The following is a 9,827-nucleotide window of genomic DNA, read 5'->3' as shown; positions in this document are numbered from 1 at the left end:
GTAAATATTTATGCACCAAACATAGGAGCACCTCAATACATAAGGCAAATACTAACAGCCATAAAAGGAGAAATCGACAGTAACACAATCATAGTAGGGGACTTTAACACCCCACTTTCACCAATGGACAGATCATCCAAAATGAAAATAAATAAGGAAACACAAGCTTTAAATGATACATTAAATAAGATGGACTTAATTGATATTTATAGGACATTCCATCCAAAAACAACAGAATACACATTTTTCTCAAGTGCTCATGGAACATTCTCCAGGATAGATCATATCTTGGGTCACAAATCAAGCCTTGGTAAATTTAAGAAAATTGAAATTGTATCAAGTATCTTTTCCGACCACAATGCTATGAGACTAGATATCAATTACAGGAAAAGAGCTGTAAAAAATACAAACACATGGAGGCTAAACAATACACTACTTAATAACGAAGTGATCACGGAAGAAATCAAAGAGGAAATTAAAAAATACCTAGAAACAAATGACAATGGAGACACGACGACCCAAAACCTATGGGATGCAGCAAAAGCAGTTCTAAGAGGGAAGTTTATAGCAATACAATCCCACCTTAAGAAACAGGAAACATCTCGAATAAACAACCTAACCTTGCACCTAAAGCAATTAGAGAAAGAAGAACAAAAACATCCCAAAGTTAGCAGAAGGAAAGAAATCATAAAAATCAGATCAGAAATAAATGAAAAAGAAATGAAGGAAACGATAGCAAAGATCAATAAAACTAAAAGCTGGTTCTTTGAGAAGATAAACAAAATTGATAAACCATTAGCCAGACTCATCAAGAAAAAAAGAGAGAAGACTCAAATCAATAGAATTAGAAATGAAAAAGGAGAAGTAACAACTGACACTGCAGAAATACAAAAGATCATGAGAGATTACTATAAGCAACTCTATGCCAATAAAATGGACAACCTGGAAGAAATGGACAAATTCTTAGAAATGCACAACCTGCCGAGACTGAACCAGGAAGAAATAGAAAATATGAACAGACCAATCACAAGCACTGAAATTGAAACTGTGATAAAAAATCTTCCAACAAACAAAAGCCCAGGACCAGATGGCTTCACAGGCGAATTCTATCAAGCATTTAGAGAAGAGCTAACACCTATCCTTCTGAAACTCTTCCAAAATATAGCAGAGGGAGGAACACTCCCAAACTCATTCTACAAGGCCACCATCACCTTGATACCAAAACCAGACAAGGATGTCACAAAGAAAGAAAACTACAGGCCAATATCACTGATGAACATAGATGCAAAAATCCTCAACAAAATACTAGCAAACAGAATCCAACAGCACATTAAAAGGATCATACACCATGATCAAGTGGGGTTTATTCCAGGAATGCAAGGATTCTTCAATATACGGAAATCAATCAACGTGATACACCATATTAACAAATTGAAGGAGAAAAACCATATGATCATCTCAATAGATGCAGAGAAAGCTTTCGACAAAATTCAACACCCATTTATGATAAAAACCCTGCAGAAAGTAGGCATAGAGGGAACTTTCCTCAACATAATAAAGGCCATATATGACAAACCCACAGCCAGCATCGTCCTCAATGGTGAAAAACTGAAACCATTTCCACTAAGATCAGGAACAAGACAAGGTTGCCCACTCTCCCCACTCTTATTCAACCTAGTTTTGGAAGTTTTAGCCACAGCAATCAGAGAAGAAAAGGAAATAAAAGGAATCCAAATCGGAAAAGAAGAAGTAAAGCTGTCACTGTTTGCAGATGACATGATACTATACATAGAGAATCCTAAAGATGCTACCAGAAAACTACTAGAGCTAATCAATGAATTTGGTAAAGTTGCAGGATACAAAATTAATGCACAGAAATCTCTGGCATTCCTATATACTAATGATGAAAAATCTGAAAGTGAAATCAAGGAAACACTCCCATTTACCATTGCAACAAAAAGAATAAAATATCTAGGAATAAACCTACCTAAGGAGACAAAAGACCTGTATGCAGAAAATTATAAGACACTGATGAAAGAAATTAAAGATGATACAAATAGATGGAGAGATGTACCATGTTCTTGGATTGGAAGAATCAACATTGTGAAAATGACTCTACTACCCAAAGCAATCTACAGATTCAATGCAATCCCTATCAAACTACCACTGGCATTTTTCACAGAACTAGAACAAAAAATTTCACAATTTGTATGGAAACACAAAAGACCCCGAATAGCCAAAGCAATCTTGAGAACGAAAAATGGAGCTGGAGGAATCAGGCTCCCTGACTTCAGACTATACTACAAAGCTACAGTAATCAAGACAGTATGGTACTGGCACAAAAACAGAAAGATAGATCAATGGAACAGGATAGAAAGCCCAGAGTTGAACGCACGGACATATGGTCACCTTGTCTTTGATGAAGGAGGCGGGAATGTGCAGTGGAGAGAGGACGGTCTCTTCGGTGAGTGGTGCTGGGAAAACTGGATAGGGACATGTGAAAGTATGAGATTGGATCACTCCCTGGCACCATACACAAAGATAAGCTCAAAATGGATTGAAGACCTAAATGTAGGGCCAGACACTATCAAACTCTTGGAGGAAGACATGGGCAGAACACTCTATGACATAAATCACAGCAAGATCCTTTTTGACCCACCTCCTAGAGAAATGGAAATAAAGACAAAAATAAACACATGGGACCTAATGAAACTTCAGAGCTTTTGCACAGCAAAGGAAACCATAAACAAGACCAAAAGACGGCCCTCAGAATGGGAGAAAATATTTGCAAATGAGGCAACTGACAAGGGATTAATCTCCAAAATTTATGGGCAGCTCATGCAGCTCAACGACAAAAAAACAAACAACCCAATCCAAAAATGGGCAGAAGACCTAAATAGACATTTCTCCACAGAAGATATACAGACTGCCAACAAACACATGAAAGGATGCTCAACATCTTTACTCATTAGAGAAATGCAAATCAAAACTACAATGAGATATCATCTCACACCAGTCAGAATGGCCATCATCAAAAAATCTAGAAACAATAAATGCTGGAGAGGGTGTGGAAAAAAGGGAACACTCTTGCACTGCTGGTGGGAATGTGAATTGGTACAGCCGCTATGGAGAACGGTATGGAGGTTCCTTAAAAAACTACAAATAGAACTACCATATGACCCAGCAATCCCACTACTGGGCATATACCCTGAGAAAACCATAATTCAAAAAGAGACATGTACCAAAATGTTCATAGCAGCCCTATTTACAATAGCCCGGAGCTGGAAACAACCTAAGCGTCCATCATCGGATGAATGGATAAAGAAGATGTGGCACATATATACAATGGAATATTACTCAGCCATAAAAAGAAATGAAATTGAGCTATTTGTAATGAGGTGGATAGATCTAGAGTCTGTCATACAGAGTGAAGTAAGTCAGAAAGAGAAAGACAAATACTGTATGCTAACACATATATATGGAATTTAAGAAAAAAAAATGTCATGAAGAACATAGGGGTAAGACAGGAATAAAGACACAGACCTACTAGAGAATGGACTTGAGGATATGGGGAGGGGGAAGGGTAAGCTGTGACAAAGTGAAAGAGCGGCATGGACATATATACACTACCAAACGTAAGGTAGATAGCTAGTGGGAAGCAGCCGCATAGCACAGGGAGATCAGCTCGGTGCTTTGTGACCGCCTGGAGGGGTGGGATAGGGAGGGTGGGAGGGAGACGCAAAAGGGAGGGGATATGGAAACATATGTATATGTATAACTGATTAAATTTGTTATAAAGCAAAAATTAAAAAATAAAAAAATAAAATAAAAAAAATATCAGACCAAAAAAAAAATAAAAAAAAATAAAAACTGCAAACCTCAAAAAAAAAAAAAAAAAAAAAGAAGCATTGAGGGATGGGTTAGAAAGATAAAGGGAAGCATGTTTCCCCAAACATACAATCTCCTGGTCATATTAACCTCTTGCTTCTCCGGCTCTTTTGTGTCTTCAAGTGATGTTAAAATGGCAGTGGCCAGCCCCAAACTTCTCCTTTCTCTTTCAGTCTAGAAACCAGCCCTGCTTCATTTTGTCAACAGTTCTACCATGCACTTGGACTGACCAATCTCTAGGAAGCATTTTAAGTGATAGTACTTCCAGTTCAGGAAAAGTGACAAATTGCTCAACCCAAGTGAATATCTGAGTTGCCAAGATTATGGATACATAAGCATCAGCCTCTAAATGCCCTTTCTCAGCCAGATGCCAGGGGGCTAGATCCTGAACTCAACAATACATGGACTCAGCCATGGAGCAAATGCCCAAGAAGACAATGCAGTGAGTGACAGTCTCAATCACATTCAAGAAGAAGTCCATCTCTGTTGATGAATGTATTATATCTTCCATAAGAGGTATCAATTTGTAAAGAAGATGTGGGATATATATAATGGAGTATTAGCCATGAAATAAAGAATGAAATAATAAAAAAAAAATAAATAAAAATAAACTACATTTCCCAGACTCATTTTACAACTAATGTTTCTAGATATGATTTAGGTTCTGCTAACGAGATGCACTAAAGCAAAACAGGGATTGGGATCTAAGGGAATGGGGAGAGAGGTGGGCACCCATGTTCCTGGTGTGGATGTGGCCGAGGTGGGAGGCATCCAGCTAGGAGCTGCGACAGCCGTCTCTGATTCTGCAGCTCCCCACCTGGGGCAGAGGCAGCTGGGCTCTGGCAGCCTAGTTGTGCAGCACAGCTCTGAGAGCCACAGCAGCCTCGAGCCTCTTTCTTTACCTCTCCCAACAATTTCATAAGCTATTAAATATCCTGCTACATGTCGCTCTCTCTACAACTGAACCCTGACTAGAAAAGGACCTATTCTCCACTGGCACGAGAATCCAACCCCTCACATTCTTAGATGCCATTCTGGGTAAAAGAAAAGGGGACCAGACAAATGTAAGAGGCTAAGAACTACCTAAAAAGGGATTGTTAAGAATTTTGAGTAAGACTAAATTTACCAGATTGGACTAAAAATTGAAGGGTTTTTCCCTCCCGCTAGCCAGAAAGTGGGTGACTTGTGAGGAAAATCAGAGCACTATTAGAGAAACCAAGACTGCATTTTCTCTGTTCATATGACTGTCTTTCTATTATACCCATCATATACATATTATCTCATTTAGTCCTTCCAATAACCCTCTGAGTTCAGGACTATCATTGCTCCCACTTCAAAGATGAAGTAACAAACTCAGAGAGATAGTTCCCAAGGTCACGCAGCCTATAAGCAGTAGGGACAGGAATTTAACTTAGACAGCATATCTCTGGAGCCTCACTCTTCACTGCTATGCTCTTCTGGCCCCAGTTTCCCCTCCCTGCCCGCTTGGCCTCCACTCAGGTCCCCAGTGCCCTCTGCTTCCCTCCCCTTTCAAAATGTACTTAGGCATTCACACTCAGAGAGGAACAACTGTTGAGCTGTTAACTTTGACAGGCAGGGGCGTTATCACTTTAACAGCATTAAGATCCTCTGAGCTTGAAGGATAAAACTTCGGAGTAAAGTAAGCAGAGTGAGATGTGTGTGGCCTTCCTGGGTTCTGGAAAACCACCCCACAGTCACCTAGTCTCTCCAAGCACTCATAATGTCTCCCAGCTAATCTCTCCATGCCTGCACACCTCCTCCCAATCTCCCCCGTAGGGAGAAAAATCTACCAAAGGCAACCGAGCTGCACCTACTGATACCCACCCACCTCTAGCCAGGATGTATCCAAGAGGCAGCAACTTGGGGCCTCAGCAGCAGCAGGCCTGACAGCGGGCATATGTGGCATACATGTCAAGGATAATGTCCTTGATCCTCCGTCAGCCTCCAGGAAGCGGCTTCCTGGGGAAGCCTAGGGGAAAGCAGCAGTCAAATTGCATCTTCGTCAGCCCTGACTTCAATTTATTGAAATCCATAACTCTCCTCATGTCTTCAAGGGAATGTGTTTAGGTGTGGGAGCATCTGATAGGAAACTGAAATATTGATGAAGATAAGCCTATAATTTTTGATAAATAACACGCCTTCTGATACTAGATTTTAGTACTTTGATTTTGTCAAAGTATGAGCAAAAATTTGCACCCAAGAAAAAGGATTAACAATGAGGAAGTTCTGTTCATGCCATTCCTTTTTTCCTGTAACTTGGAGAAAACTGCTCTCCCTGGACAGCAGCTGTGGCATGGCATCTTTAAGTAGCTGGAAAGGGAACTTACTTCAGTTTGACAAACATTTTTTAGCACCTTATTTATGCCCTGTACTGGGTGCTAAGGACACATTCAGACCTGGTCCCTGCCTTCAAACCAATTAATTTTTCAGGAGAAACAAATCTGTGAATGAGTGAGTGCAAAATAGCATGGAATCATAGCAAAGAACATGGCCTTCAGACTCAGATAGATGTGACGTCACAATTCTGCGCAAATTTCCACTAGTTATGGAGACCCTGTGCAAGTGGTTTAACCTCTTTGAGTTTCAGTTCACTCAACTGAAAAGGGGGGAAAATGATGCCCGCCTCTCATGGTTGTCATGAAGGTCACCCACGAAAGCAAAACTCTGTGCCGCTTCCACCCTTAAAGCCTCCTACGGTGGACGCACTGGTGCATAACCCAGCTCCCTGGAGGCACGCGTTCCCCCAGCCTCCTATAGTGTCATGTGCTAATGGCTCACAGCCGAGCCCCTCACCAGAAACCGCTGTCTGCCCAGGGGAGCTGCCTCACCCAAGGTTATATGACCTGTAGGGGTGGAAGGTGAGAGTATGCATATAACATGACCTTTTTCAATGAGTTATAATTCACACTCCATAAACACTTGACCTTTTAAAGTTTAGTTCAGTAGCATTTAATATATTCACAAAATTGTATAACCATCCTCACTATCTAATTCCAGAACATTCCATCTCCTCAAAAATACTCCAGATAACTTCATGCCCATTAGCAGTCACTCCGTTCCCCTCTCCCCCTGCCTCGTGCAACCACCAATCTAGTTTTTGTCTCTATGGAATTGCCTATTTTGGACATTTCATACAAATGAAACCATACAATATATGGTCTTTTATGTCTGGCTTCTTTCACTTAGCATAATGTTTTCAAGGTTCATGCATGTTGTAGCACATATCACTACTTCATTCCTTTCTATGTTTATCCATTCATCAGCTAATGGACATTTAGCTTTCCACTTTTTGACTATTAGGAATAAAGCTGCTATGAACATTTGTGTACAAGTTTTTGTGTAGACATATGTTTTCAGTTCTCTTGGATGTATACCAGGTAGTGTAATTTCTGGGTCATATGTTTAACTTTCTGAGGAACTGCCAGACTATTTTGCAAAGAGGCTACACCATTTTACATTCCCACCAGCAACATGAGTATTCCAATTTCTTCACATCCTGGCCAATACTTGTTATTGTCTTTTTTATAATAGTCACGCTAGTGGGCGTGAAGTGGTGTCTCACTGTGGTTTTTTTTTTTTTTTTTTTTTGCAGTACATGGGCCTCTCACTGTTGTGGCCTCTCCCGTTGCAGAGCACAGGCTCCGGACGCGCAGGGTCAGCGGCCATGGTTCACGGCCCCAGCCGCTCTGCGGCATGTAGGATCTTCCCACACCGGGGCACGAACCCGCGCCCCCTGCATAGGCAGGCAGACTCTCAACCACTGCGCCACCAGGGAAGCCCCTCACTGTGGTTTTGATTTGCATTTTCCTGATGGCTAATGATGTTGAGCATCCTTTCATGTGCTTATTGGCCATTTGTATATCTTTTTGAAGAATTGTCTATTCAAATTCTTTGCCCATTTTTTAATTGGGTTATCTTTCCATTGTTGAGTTGTAAGAATTCTTTATATATTCTGGATGCTAAATCCTTATCAGATATATAATTTGCAAATATGTTCTCCCATTCTGTGAGTTGTGTCTTCACTTTCTTGATGGTATCATTTGAAGGATAAAAGTTTTAAATTTTGATGAAGTCCAATTTGCCTTCTTTTTTTTTGTCAATGACTGATTTTTGCAAAGATTCAAAAAGTAGTCCCCTTGTGTCAACTCCGGACAGTACTGAAAGGCTATCCCAGCTCCAGAGTTCCCCAGGTGATGGACTGAGGCCTCTGCTGCAACCGCATTATAGTTCAACTCTCCCTCTGCCTCTTACTGCTTCCCTCTCTCCTTCACGGGGCTTATAGCTAAGAGCACTTGCCAAAAACATTCTGCATGAATATCTCAGCATTTAGGAGTATGTTTTGGGGATAATACTTCCAATGTTTTCCCACTGACCTCAAGAAAGAGAATTACCTCCTCCCCATGGTTTCAAGTCCTTTGTGACATGGCTCCTACCCACCTCTCCAGCCCATTCTTGCGTGTTCCCCTTATGCTCTGTGATCCAGCCATACTGAACTACTTACGCTTTCTCAGAAAGGCCATCTCTGTAGCCTCTGGGCCTCTACACTTGCTATTCCTTCTTCCTCCCTCCCCCACACTTCCATCTATCCTTTCACCTGGCTATCATCCATCACCCATTCAAAGTAGAACCTTAGCTGCCCATCACTTCCACCAGGATGATTTCCCTGACCCTTCTGGGTACATCCACAGGCCCCTTTACTCACCCCACCCTTATGCGTACCACACTGATTCTAATGCCTTCTTTATTACTTTGTCTGCATGACCAACATGAACCCCACAAGGGCAGGGACCCTCTCATTTACCCCCTGGTGTAGAGCCTAACATCCAAGAAGAGCTCAGTAGACATGCATTGAATGAATAAATACGTATTGAATACATACAAAGCAGCACAGAGAATGTAGTGAGTAACTAGGGACTGTCTCATGAAGGGACAGGGAAGCTCCTGCACAGGGTTCAGAGGGCACAGGAGCCCCCAGGCCAACAGTGGGAGGGCTCCAGTGAAGCCACTCCAGAGTCTGCAGCCCACTGGGCATCCCTGTATTGTGTAGTCAGCACCACAGCAGACCCCGGTTCTCTTGTTCATCCCGCCGTCTCTACCCGGGCCTCCTGAATCCCCCCAGGGCAAGCCCTCCTGCATTCACAGGATCCCGGTGCCTAGCATTTTCACAAGTCCACACAAAAAAATTCTACTAGAAGCTTCTAGAAATCAAACCACCCTTTCTGAGACATTTATAAAACCTCCTCTGGCTGCCTGGAGAGGGTTTTATGGGTTGCTTTATCAGGGTACTGCAGAAGTCACGGGCACCAGGACAGACCATTCTTTAGTTAATCATTCAATAAGAGGCTGGGGAACATTAAAATGATGGTTCTGTGCCTGAAAAATACATTTGGAATGCTCTCTGTAGCCTCAGCCTTTCCCCCCCAGATCCCCTCCTCTCAGGTCCAGGCTGCAGCTTGAAGGTGAAGATGAGGCCCAGAACCAGAGGAAGGCCCTCAAGGGGACCACTAACTCCCAAGAGTACAGGCTCCCTCCAGACTGGGGTGCAATGCCTGTCTGTCCTTGACCTCAGAGGGCCTGCAGCTGGGCCTGGTTTTATTACCAGGGTCCCCCTGCTAGCAGTTGGTGGGCATGAGTTTAAACCCACACTGTCCAGCTCAGAGCCTTAGCTCTTAACCACTATGCTACATTGTCAAACTCTACTTTGTGACTAGATCATCCAGTTCTTCCATGGCCCTCTCCATGCTGCCACACAACCTCCTCACAGGTTCAGGGAAGGCCCAGGCCTCTCCAGCTCAGATAGGACCCCTCCCACTCCATGGCCAGGGCTGAAGCAGCAGCCTCACTTGGCGAGAACAGCCCTAGGACAGCCCCTTGGCAGCCAGACTGTGCACATCATTTTCTTGACCTCCTTTAACTTA

Source organism: Mesoplodon mirus, assembly GCF_964341445.2.
Source record: "Mesoplodon mirus genome assembly, chromosome: 5".
NCBI classification, from domain to species: Eukaryota; Metazoa; Chordata; class Mammalia; order Artiodactyla; family Ziphiidae; genus Mesoplodon; species Mesoplodon mirus.
The sequence above is the reverse complement of the archived record's forward strand: the minus strand, read 5'-3'. Positions refer to the sequence as shown.